A 13,699-nucleotide genomic window follows, 5' to 3' on the forward strand; every position below is an offset into this window, starting at 1 on the left:
TGTGTCACTCTATTCTCCTAGAGTAGGTATTGTGTGTCACTCTATTCTCCTAGAGTAGGTATTGTGTGTCACTGTATTCTCCTAGAGTAGGTATTGTGCGTCACTGTATTCTCATAGACTGCAGGTATTGTGTGTCACTGTATTCTCCTAGAGTAGGTATTGTGTGTCACTGTATTCTCATAGACTGTAGGTATTGTGTGTCACTGTATTCTCATAGACTGTAGGTATTGTGTGTCACTGTATTCTCCTAGAGAAGGTATTGTGTGTCACTGTATTCTCATAGACTGTAGGTATTGTGTGTCACTGTATTCTCATAGACTGTAGGTATTGTGTGTCACTGTATTCTCCTAGAGTAGGTATTGTGTGTCACTGTATTCTCATAGACTGTAGGTATAGTGTGTCACTGTATTCTCATAGACTGTAGGTATTGTGTGTCACTGTATTCTCCTAGAGTAGGTATTGTGTCTCACTGTATTCTCCTAGAGTAGGTATTGTGTGTCACTGTATTCTCCTAGAGTAGGTATTGTGTGTCATTGTATTCTCCTAGAGTAGGTATTGTGTGTCACTGTATTCTCATAATATGCAGGTATTGTGTGTCATTGTATTCTCCTAGAGTAGGTATTGTGTGTCACTGTATTCTCCTAGAGTAGGTATTGTGTGTCACTGTATTCTCATAGACTGTAGGTATTGTGTGTCACTGTATTCTCATAGACTGTAGGTATTGTGTGTCACTCTATTCTCCTAGAGTAGGTATTGTGTGTCACTGTATTCTCATAGACTGTAGGTATTGTGTGTCACTCTATTCTCCTAGAGTAGGTATTGTGTGTCACTGTATTCTCACAGACTGTAGGTATTGTGTGTCACTCTATTCTCCTAGAGTAGGTATTGTGTGTCACTGTATTCTCCTAGAGTAGGTATTGTGTGTCACTGTATTCTCCTAGAGTAGGTATTGTGTGTCACTGTTTTCTCATAGACTGTAGATATTGTGTGTCACTGTATTCTCAAAGAGTAGGTATTGTGTGTCACTGTATTCTCATAGACTGTAGGTATTGTGTGTCACTGTATTCTCATAGACTGTAGGTATTGTGTGTCACTGTATTCTACTAGAGTAGGTATTGTGTCTCACTGTATTCTCCTAGAGTAGGTATTGTGTGTCAATGTATTCTCATAGAGCAGGTATTGTCTGTCAATGTATTCTCCTAGAGTAGGTATTGTGTGTCACTGTATTCTCCTAGAGTAGTTATTGTGTGTCAATGTATTCTCCTAGAGTAGGTATTGTGTGTCACTGTATTCTCATAGACTGCAGGTATTGTGTGTCACTGTATTCTCATAGACTGTAGGTATTGTGTGTCACTGTATTCTCCTAGAGTAGGTATTGTGTGTCAATGTATTCTCATAGAGTAGGTATTGTGTGTCAATGTATTCTCATAGAGTAGGTATTGTGTGTCACTGTATTCTCATAGACTGCAGGTATTGTGTGTCACTGTATTCTTCTAGAGTAGGTAATGTGTGTCACTGTATTCTCCTAGAGTAGGTATTGTGTGTCAATGTATTCTCCTAGAGTAGGTATTGTGTGTCAATGTATTCTCCTAGAGTAGGTATTGTGTGTCACTGTATTCTCCTAGAGAAGGTATTGTGTGTCATTGTATTCTCCTAGAGTAGGTATTGTGTGTCACTGTATTCTCATAGACTGTAGGTATTGTTTGTCACTGTATTCTCCTAGAGTAGGTATTGTGTGTCATTGTATTTTCCTAGAGCAGGTATTGTGTGTCACTGTATTCTCATAGACTGTAGGTATTGTGTGTCACTGAATTCTCATAGACTGCAGGTATTGTGTGTCATTGTATTCTCCTAGAGTAGGTATTGTGTGTCAATGTATTCTCCTAGAGTAGGTATTGTGTGTCACTGTATTCTCATAGACTGTAGGTATTGTGTGTCACTGTATTCTCATAGACTGTAGGTATTGTGTGTCACTGTATTCTCCTAGAGTAGGTATTGTGTGTCACTGTATTCTCCTAGAGACGGTATTGTGTGTCACTGTATTCTCAAAGACTGTAGGTATTGTGTGTCACTGTATTCTCCTAGAGTAGGTATTGTGTGTCACTGTATTCTCATAGACTGCAGGTATTGTGTGTCACTGTATTCTCCTAGACTGCATGTATTGTGTGTCACTGTATTCTCATAGGTTGCGGGTATTGTGTGTCACTGTATTCTCATAGACTGTAGGTATTGTGTGTCACTGTATTCTCCTAGAGTAGGTTTTGTGTGTCTCTGTATTCTCATAGAGTAGGTATTGTGTGTCACTGTATTCTCATAGACTGCAGGTATTGTGTGTCACTGTATTCTCCTAGAGTAGGTATTGTGTGTCATTGTATTCTCCTAGAGTAGGTATTGTGTGTCACTGTATTCTCCTAGAGTAGGTATTGTGTGTCACTGTATTCTCACAGACTGCAGGTATTGTGTGTCACTGTATTCTCATAGACTGTAGGTATTGTGTGTCACTGTATTCTCCTAGAGTAGGTAATGTGTGTCACTGTATTCTCCTAGAGTAGGTATTGTGTGTCAATGTATTCTCATAGAGTAGGTATTGTGTGTCAATGTATTCTCATAGAGTAGGTATTGTGTGTCACTGTATTCTCCTAGAGTAGGTATTGTGTGTCACTGTATTCTCCTAGAGAAGGTATTGTGTGTCACTGTATTCTCATAGACTGTAGGTATTGTGTGTCACTGTATTCTCCTAGACTGCAGGTATTGTGTGTCACTGTATTCTCCTAGAGAAGGTATTGTGTGTCACTGTATTCTCATAGACTGTAGGTATTGTGTGTCATTGTATTCTCCTTGAGCAGGTATTGTGTGTCACTGTATTCTCATAGACTGTAGGTATTGTGTGTCACTGTATTCTCATAGACTGCAGGTATTGTGTGTCACTGTATTCTCATAGAGTAGGTATTGTGTGTCAATGTATTCTCCTAGAGTAGGTATTGTGTCTCACTGTATTCTCATAGACTATATGTATTGTGTGTCACTGTATTCTCATAGACTGCAGGTATTGTGTGTCACTGTATTCTCATAGAGCAGGTATTGTGTGTCAATGTATTCTCCTAGAGTAGGTATTGTGTGTCACTGTATTCTCATAGAGAAGGTATTGTGTGTCACTGTATTCTCATAGACTGTAGGTATTGTGTGTCACTGTATTCTCCTAGAGTAGGTATTGTGTGTCACTGTATTCTTATAGACTGCAGGTATTGTGTATCACTGTATTCTCCTAGACTGCACTTATTGTGTGTCACTGTATTCTCATAGGTTGCAGGTATTGTGTGTCACTGTATTCTCATAGACTGTAGGTATTGTGTGTCACTGTATTCTCCTAGAGTAGGTATTGTGTGTCTCTGTATTCTCATAGAGTAGGTATTGTGTGTCACTGTATTCTCATAGACTGCAGGTATTGTGTGTCACTGTATTCTCCTAGAGTAGGTATTGTGTGTCATTGTATTCTCCTAGAGTAGGTATTGTGTGTCACTGTATTCTCCTAGAGTAGGTATTGTGTGTCATTGTATTCTCATAGGCTGCAGGTATTGTGTGTCACTGTATTCTCCTAGAGTAGGTATTGTGTGTCAATGTATTCTCCTAGAGGATGTATTGTGTGTCACTGTATTCTCCTAGAGTAGGTATTGTGTGTCAATGTATTCTCATAGAGCAGGTATTGTGTGTCACTGTATTCTCCTAGAGTAGGTATTGTGTGTCTCTTTATTCTCATAGAGTAGGTATTGTGTGTCACTGTATTCTCATAGACTGCAGGTATTGTGTGTCACTGTATTCTCCTAGAGTAGGTATTGTGTGTCATTGTATTCTCCTAGAGTAGGTATTGTGTGTCACTGTATTCTCCTAGAGTAGGTATTGTGTGTCACTGTATTCTCATAGGCTGCAGGTATTGTGTGTCACTGTATTCTCCTAGAGTAGGTATTGTGTGTCAATGTATTCTCATAGAGGATGTATTTTGTGTCACTGTATTCTCCTAGAGTAGGTATTGTGTGTCAATGTATTCTCATAGAGCAGGTATTGTGTGTCACTGTATTCTCCTAGAGTAGGTATTGTGTGTCACTGTATTCTCATAGACTGTAGGTATTGTGTGTCACTGTATTCTCATAGACTGCAGGTATTGTGTGTCACTGTATTCTCATAGACTGTAGCTATTGTGTGTCACTCTATTCTCCTAGAGTAGGTATTGTGTGTCTCTGTATTCTCCGAGAGTAGGTATTGTGTGTCACTGTATTCTCATAGACTGTAGGTATTGTGTGTCACTGTATTCTCATAGACTGTAGCTATTGTGTGTCACTCTATTCTCCTAGAGTAGGTATTGTGTGTCTCTGTATTCTCCGAGAGTAGGTATTGTGTGTCACTGTATTCTCCTAGAGTAGGTATTGTGTGTCACTGTATTCTCCTAGAGTAGGTATTGTGTGTCACTGTATTCTCCTAGAGTAGGTATTGTGTGTCACTGTATTCTCATAGACTGTAGGTATTGTGTGTCACTGTATTCTCATAGACTGTAGGTATTGTGTGTCATTGTATTCTCCTAGAATAGGTATTGTGTGTCACTGTATTCTCATAGACTGTAGGTATTGTGTGTCACTGTATTCTCCTAGAGTAGGTATTATGTGTCACTGTATTCTCATAGACTGTAGGTATTGTGTGTCACTGTATTCTCCTAGACTGCATGTATTGTGTGTCACTGTATTCTCATAGGTTGCAGGTATTGTGTGTCACTGTATTCTCATAGACTGTAGGTATTGTGTGTCACTGTATTCTCATAGAGTAGGTATTGTGTGTCACTGTATTCTCATAGACTGTAGGTATTGTGTGTCACTGTATTCTCCTAGAGTAGGTATTGTGTGTCACTGTATTCTCATAGACTGCAGGTATTGTGTGTAACTGTATTCTCCTAGAGTAGGTATTGTGTGTCACTGTATTCTCCTAGAGTAGGTATTGTGTGTCACTGTATTCTCATAGACTGTAGGTATTGTGTGTCACTGTATTCTCATAGACTGTAGGTATTGTGTGTCACTGTATTCTCATAGACTGCAGGTATTGTGTGTAACTGTATTCTCATATACTGCATGTATTGTGTGTCACTGTATTCTCATAGACTGTAGGTATTGTGTGTCACTGTATTCTCCTAGAGTAGGTATTGTGTGTCACTGTATTCTCCTAGAGTAGGTATTGTGTGTCACTGTATTCTCATAGACTGTAGGTATTGTGTGTCACTGTATTCTCCTAGAGTAGGTATTGTGTGTCACTGTATTCTCATGGACTGCAGGTATTGTGTGTCACTGTATTCTCCTAGACAGTAGGTAATGTGTGTCACTGTATTCTCATAGGCTGCAGGTATTGTGTGTCAATGTATTCTCCTAGAGTAGGTATTGTGTGTCATTGTATTCTCCTAGAGTAGGTATTGTGTGTCAATGTATTCTCATAGAGCAGGTATTGTGTGTCACTGTATTCTCCTAGAGTAGGTATTGTGTGTCAATGTATTCTCCTAGAGGATGTATTGTGTGTCACTGTATTTTCATAGACTGTAGGTATTGTGTGTCACTGTATTCTCATAGGCTGCAGGTATTGTGTGTCACTGTATTCTCATAGACTGTAGGTATTGTGTATCACTGTATTCTCATAGACTGCAGGTATTGTTTGTCACTGTATTCTCATAGACTGTAGGTATTGTGTGTCACTGTATTCTCATAGACTGTAGGTATTGTGTGTCACTGTATTCTCATAGACTGTAGCTATTGTGTGTCACTCTATTATCCTAGAGTAGGTATTGTGTGTCAATGTATTCTCCTAGAGGAAGTATTGTGTGTGACTGTATTCTCCTAGAGGAAGTATTGGGTGTCACTGTATTCTCATAGACTGCAGGTATTGTGTGTCACTGTATTCTCATAGACTGTAGGTATTGTGTGTCACTGTATTCTCATAGACTGCAGGTATTGTGTGTCACTGTATTCTCCTAGAGTAAGTATTGTGTGTCACTGTATTCTCATAGACTGCAGTTATTGTGTGTCACTGTATTCTCCTAGAGTAGGTATTGTGTGTCACTGTATTCTCCTAGAGTAGGTATTGTGTGTCACTGTATTCTCCTAGAGTAGGTATTGTGTGTCACTGTATTATCATATGCTGCAGGTGTTGTGTGTCACTGTATTCTCATAGACTGCAGGTATTGTGTTTCACTCTATCACCTAGAGTAGGAATTGTGTGTCACTGTATTCTCCTAGAGTAGGTAATGTGTGTCACTGTATTCTCCTAGAGTAGGTATTGTGTGTCATTGTATTCTCCTAGAGTAGGTATTGTGTGTCACTTTATTCTCCTAGAGTAGATATTGTGTGTCACTTTATTCTCCTAGAGTAGATATTGTGTGTCACTGTATTCTCATAGACTGTAGGTATTGTGTGTCACTGTATTCTCCTAGAGTAGGTATTGTGTGTCACTTTATTCTCCTAGAGTAGATATTGTGTGTCACTGTATTCTCATAGACTGCAGGTATTGTGTGTCACTGTATTCTCATAGACTGTAGCTATTGTGTGTCACTCTATTCTCCTAGAGTAGGTATTGTGTGTCTCTGTATTCTCCGAGAGTAGGTATTGTGTGTCACTGTATTCTCATAGACTGTAGGTATTGTGTGTCATTGTATTCTCCTAGAATAGGTATTGTGTGTCACTGTATTCTCATAGACTGCAGGTATTGTGTGTTACTGTATTCTCCTAGAGTAGGTATTGTGTGTCACTGTATTCTCATAGACTGCAGGTATTGTGTATCACTGTATTCTCATAGACTGTAGGTATTGTGTGTCATTGTATTCTCCTAGAATAGGTATTGTGTGTCACTGTATTATTATAGGCTGCAGGTATTGTGTGTCACTGTATTCTCCTAGAGTAGGTATTGTGTGTCTCTGTATTCTCCGAGAGTAGGTATTGTGTGTCACTGTATTCTCCTAGAGTAGGTATTGTGTGTCACTGTATTCTCATAGACTGTAGGTATTGTGTGTCACTGTATTCTCCTAGAGTAGGTATTGTGTGTCACTGTATTCTCATAGAGTAGGTATTGTGTGTCACTGTATTCTCCTAGAGTAGGTATTGTGTGTCACTGTATTCTCATAGACTGTAGGTATTGTGTGTCACTGTATTCTCATAGACTGTAGGTATTGTGTGTCATTGTATTCTCCTAGAATAGGTATTGTGTGTCACTGTATTCTCATAGACTGTAGGTATTGTGTGTCACTGTATTCTCCTAGAGTAGGTATTGTGTGTCACTGTATTCTCCTAGAGTAGGTATTGTGTGTCACTGTATTCTCATAGACTGTAGGTATTGTGTGTCACTGTATTCTCATAGACTGTAGGTATTGTGTGTCATTGTATTCTCCTAGAATAGGTATTGTGTGTCACTGTATTCTCATAGACTGTAGGTATTGTGTGTCACTGTATTCTCCTAGAGTAGGTATTATGTGTCACTGTATTCTCATAGACTGCAGGTATTGTGTGTCACTGTATTCTCCTAGACTGCATGTATTGTGTGTCACTGTATTCTCATAGGTTGCAGGTATTGTGTGTCACTGTATTCTCATAGACTGTAGGTATTGTGTGTCACTGTATTCTCATAGAGTAGGTATTGTTGTCACTGTATTCTCATAGACTGTAGGTATTGTGTGTCACTGTATTCTCATAAACTGTAGGTATTGTGTGTCACTGTATTCTCCTAGAGTAGGTATTGTGTGTCGCTGTATTCTCATAGACTGCAGGTATTGTGTGTAACTGTATTCTCCTAGAGTAGGTATTGTGTGTCACTGTATTCTCATAGACTGTAGGTATTGTGTGTCACTGTATTCTCATAGACTGTAGGTATTGTGTGTCACTGTATTCTCATAGACTGCAGGTATTGTGTGTAACTGTATTCTCATATACTGCATGTATTGTGTGTCACTGTATTCTCATAGACTGTAGGTATTGTGTGTCACTGTATTCTCCTAGAGTAGGTATTGTGTGTCACTGTATTCTCCTAGAGTAGGTATTGTGTGTCACTGTATTCTCATAGACTGTAGGTATTGTGTGTCACTGTATTCTCCTAGAGTAGGTATTGTGTGTCACTGTATTCTCATGGACTGCAGGTATTGTGTGTCACTGTATTCTCCTAGACAGTAGGTAATGTGTGTCACTGTATTCTCATAGGCTGCAGGTATTGTGTGTCAATGTATTCTCCTAGAGTAGGTATTGTGTGTCATTGTATTCTCCTAGAGTAGGTATTGTGTGTCAATGTATTCTCATAGAGCAGGTATTGTGTGTCACTGTATTCTCCTAGAGTAGGTATTGTGTGTCAATGTATTCTCCTAGAGGATGTATTGTGTGTCACTGTATTTTCATAGACTGCAGGTATTGTGTGTCACTGTATTCTCATAGACTGTAGGTATTGTGTGTCACTGTATTCTCATAGACTGCAGGTATTGTTTGTCACTGTATTCTCATAGACTGTAGGTATTGTGTGTCACTGTATTCTCATAGACTGTAGGTATTGTGTGTCACTGTATTCTCATAGACTGAAGCTATTGTGTGTCACTCTATTATCCTAGAGTAGGTATTGTGTGTCACTCTATTCTCCTAGAGTAGGTATTGTGTGTCACTGTATTCTCATAGACTGTAGGTATTGTGTGTGACTGTATTCTCCTAGAGGAAGTATTGGGTGTCACTGTATTCTCATAGACTGCAGGTATTGTGTGTCACTGTATTCTCATAGACTGTAGGTATTGTGTGTCACTGTATTCTCATAGACTGCAGGTATTGTGTGTCACTGTATTCTCATAGACTGTAGGTATTGTGTGTCACTGTATTCTCCTAGAGTAAGTATTGTGTGTCACTGTATTCTCATAGACTGCAGTTATTGTGTGTCACTGTATTCTCCTAGAGTAGGTATTGTGTGTCACTGTATTCTCATAGACTGCAGGTATTGTGTGTCACTGTATTCTCATAGACTGCAGGTATTGTGTGTCACTGTATTCTCCTAGAGTAAGTATTGTGTGTCACTGTATTCTCCTAGAGTAGGTAATGTGTGTCACTGTATTCTCCTAGAGTAGGTATTGTGTGTCATTGTATTCTCCTAGTGTAGGTATTGTGTGTCACTGTATTCTCCTAGAGTAGGTATTGTGTGTCACTGTATTCTCCTAGAGTAGATATTGTGTGTCACTGTATTCTCATAGACTGCAGGTATTGTGTGTCACTGTATTCTCATAGACTGTAGCTATTGTGTGTCACTCTATTCTCCTAGAGTAGGTATTGTGTGTCTCTGTATTCTCCGAGAGTAGGTATTGTGTGTCACTGTATTCTCATAGACTGTAGGTATTGTGTGTCATTGTATTCTCCTAGAATAGGTATTGTGTGTCACTGTATTCTCATAGACTGCAGGTATTGTGTGTTACTGTATTCTCCTAGAGTAGGTATTGTGTGTCACTGTATTCTCATAGACTGCAGGTATTGTGTATCACTGTATTCTCATAGACTGTAGGTATTGTGTGTCATTGTATTCTCCTAGAATAGGTATTGTGTGTCACTGTATTATTATAGGCTGCAGGTATTGTGTGTCACTGTATTCTCCTAGAGTAAGTATTGTGTGTCACTCTATTCTCCTAGAGTAGGTATTTTGTGTCAATGTATTCTCCTAGAGTAGGTATTGTGTGTCACTGTATTATCATAGACTGCAGGTATTGAGTGTCACTGTATTCTCCTAGAGTAGGTATTGTGTGTCACTGTATTCTCATAGACTGTAGGTATTGTGTGTCACTGTATTCTCATAGACTGCAGGTATTGAGTGTCACTGTATTCTCCTAGAGTAGGTATTGTGTGTCACTGTATTATCATAGGCTGCAGGTATTGTGTGTCACTGTATTCTCCTAGAGTAAGTATTGTGTGTCACTGTATTCTCATAGACTGCAGTTATTGTGTGTCACTGTATTCTCCTAGAGTAGGTATTGTGTGTCACTGTATTCTCCTAGAGTAGGTATTGTGTGTCACTGTATTCTCCTAGAGTAGGTATTGTGTGTCACTGTATTCTCATAGACTGCAGGTATTGTGTGTCACTGTATTATCATATGCTGCAGGTATTGTGTGTCACTGTATTCTCATTGACTGCAGGTATTGTGTTTCACTCTATCACCTAGAGTAGGAATTGTGTGTCACTGTATTCTCCTAGAGTAGGTATTGTGTGTCACTGTATTATCATAGGCTGCAGGTATTGTGTGTCACTGTATTCTCCTAGAGTAAGTATTGTGTGTCACTGTATTCTCATAGACTGCAGTTATTGTGTGTCACTGTATTCTGCTAGAGTAGGTATTGTGTGTCACTGTATTCTCCTAGAGTAGGTATTGTGTGTCACTGTATTCTCCTAGAGTAGGTATTGTGTGTCACTGTATTCTCCTAGAGTAGGTATTGTGTGTCACTGTATTCTCCTAGAGTAGGTATTGTGTGTCACTGTATTCTCCTAGAGTAGGTATTGTGTGTCATTGTATTCTCCTAGAGTAGGTATTGTGTGTCACTGTATTCTCCTAGAGTAGGTATTGTGTGTCACTGTATTCTCCTAGAGTAGATATTGTGTGTCACTGTATTCTCATAGACTGCAGGTATTGTGTGTCACTGTATTCTCTTAGACTGTAGGTATTGTGTGTCACTGTATTCTCCTAGAGTAGGTAATGTGTGTCACTGTATTCTCCTAGAGTAGGTATTGTGTGTCAATGTATTCTCATAGAGTAGGTATTGTGTGTCAATGTATTCTCATAGAGTAGGTATTGTGTGTCACTGTATTCTCATAGAGTAGATATTGTGTGTCAATGTATTCTCATAGAGTAGGTATTGTGTGTCAATGTATTCTCATAGAGTAGGTATTGTGTGTCACTGTATTCTCATAGAGTAGGTATTGTGTGTCACTGTATTCTCATAGAGTAGGTATTGTGTGTCAATGTATTCTCATAGAGTAGGTATTGTGTGTCAATGTATTCTCATAGAGTAGGTATTGTGTGTCACTGTATTCTCATAGAGTAGGTATTGTGTGTCACTGTATTCTCATAGACTGTAGGTATTGTGTGTCACTGTATTCTCCTAGAGAAGGTATTGTGTGTCACTGTATTCTCATAGACTGTAGGTATTGTTTGTCACTGTATTCTCCTAGAGTAGGTATTGTGTGTCATTGTATTCTCCTAGACTGCAGGTATTGTGTGTCACTGTATTCTCATAGAGCAGGTATTGTGTGTCACTGTATTCTCCTAGAGTAGGTATTGTGTGTCACTGTATTCTCCTAGAGTAGATATTGTGTGTCACTGTATTCTCCTAGAGTAGATATTGTGTGTCACTGTATTCTCATAGAGTAGGTATTGTGTGTCAATGTATTCTCATAGAGTAGGTATTGTGTGTCACTGTATTCTCATAGAGTAGGTATTGTGTGTCACTGTACTCTCATAGACTGCAGGTATTGTGTGTCACTGTATTCTCCTAGAGTAGGTATTGTGTGTCACTGTATTCTCCTAGAGTAGATATTGTGTGTCACTGTATTCTCATAGAGTAGGTATTGTGTGTCAATGTATTCTCATAGAGTAGGTATTGTGTGTCACTGTATTCTCATAGACTGTAGGTATTGTTTGTCACTGTATTCTCCTAGAGTAGGTATTGTGTGTCACTGTATTCTCATAGAGTAGGTATTGTGTGTCAATGTATTCTCATAGAGTAGGTATTGTGTGTCACTGCATTCTCATAGACTGCAGGTATTGTGTGTCATTGTATTCTCCTTGAGCAGGTATTGTGTGTCACTGTATTCTTATAGACTGTAGGTATTGTGTGTCACTGTATTCTCATAGACTGCAGGTATTGTGTGTAATTGTTATCTCCTAGAGTAGGTATTGTGTGTCAATGTATTCTCCTAGAGTAGGTATTGTGTCTCACTGTATTCTCATAGACTATAGGTATTGTGTGTCACTGTATTCTCATAGACTGCAGGTATTGTGTGTCACTGTATTCTCATAGAGCAGGTATTGTGTGTCAATGTATTCTCCTAGAGTAGGTATTGTGTGTCACTGTATTCTCATAGAGAAGGTATTGTGTGTCACTGTATTCTCATAGACAGTAGGTATTGTGTGTCACTGTATTCTCCTAGAGTAGGTATTGTGTGTCACTGTATTCTTATAGACTGCAGGTATTGTGTATCACTGTATTCTCCTAGACTGCACTTATTGTGTGTCACTGTATTCTCATAGGTTGCAGGTATTGTGTGTCACTGTATTCTCATAGACTGTAGGTATTGTGTGTCACTGTATTCTCCTAGAGTAGGTATTGTGTGTCTCTGTATTCTCATAGAGTAGGTATTGTGTGTCACTGTATTCTCATAGACTGCAGGTATTGTGTGTCACTGTATTCTCCTAGAGTAGGTATTGTGTGTCATTGTATTCTCCTAGAGTAGGTATTGTGTGTCACTGTATTCTCATAGACTGCAGGTATTGTGTGTCACTGTATTCTCCTAGAGTAGGTATTGTGTGTCATTGTATTCTCCTAGACTGAAGGTATTGTGTGTCACTGTATTCTCATAGACTGTAGGTATTGTGTGTCACTGTATTCTCCTAGAGTAGGTATTGTGTGTCACTGTATTCTCATAGAGTAGGTATTGTGTGTCACTGTATTCTCCTAGAGTAGGTATTGTGTGTCACTGTATTCTCATAGACTGTAGGTATTGTGTGTCACTGTATTCTCATAGACTGTAGGTATTGTGTGTCATTGTATTCTCCTAGAATAGGTATTGTGTGTCACTGTATTCTCATAGACTGTAGGTATTGTGTGTCACTGTATTCTCCTAGAGTAGGTATTGTGTGTCACTGTATTCTCCTAGAGTAGGTATTGTGTGTCACTGTATTCTCATAGACTGTAGGTATTGTGTGTCACTGTATTCTCATAGACTGTAGGTATTGTGTGTCATTGTATTCTCCTAGAATAGGTATTGTGTGTCACTGTATTCTCATAGACTGTAGGTATTGTGTGTCACTGTATTCTCCTAGAGTAGGTATTATGTGTCACTGTATTCTCATAGACTGCAGGTATTGTGTGTCACTGTATTCTCCTAGACTGCATGTATTGTGTGTCACTGTATTCTCATAGGTTGCAGGTATTGTGTGTCACTGTATTCTCATAGACTGTAGGTATTGTGTGTCACTGTATTCTCATAGAGTAGGTATTGTTGTCACTGTATTCTCATAGACTGTAGGTATTGTGTGTCACTGTATTCTCATAAACTGTAGGTATTGTGTGTCACTGTATTCTCCTAGAGTAGGTATTGTGTGTCGCTGTATTCTCATAGACTGCAGGTATTGTGTGTAACTGTATTCTCCTAGAGTAGGTATTGTGTGTCACTGTATTCTCATAGACTGTAGGTATTGTGTGTCACTGTATTCTCATAGACTGTAGGTATTGTGTGTCACTGTATTCTCATAGACTGCAGGTATTGTGTGTAACTGTATTCTCATATACTGCATGTATTGTGTGTCACTGTATTCTCATAGACTGTAGGTATTGTGTGTCACTGTATTCTCCTAGAGTAGGTATTGTGTGTCACTGTATTCTCCTAGAGTAGGTATTGTGTGTCACTGTATTCTCATAGACTGTAGGTATTGTGTGTCACTGTATTCTCCTAG

Source organism: Pseudophryne corroboree, chromosome 1, assembly GCF_028390025.1.
Source record: "Pseudophryne corroboree isolate aPseCor3 chromosome 1, aPseCor3.hap2, whole genome shotgun sequence".
NCBI classification, from domain to species: Eukaryota; Metazoa; Chordata; class Amphibia; order Anura; family Myobatrachidae; genus Pseudophryne; species Pseudophryne corroboree.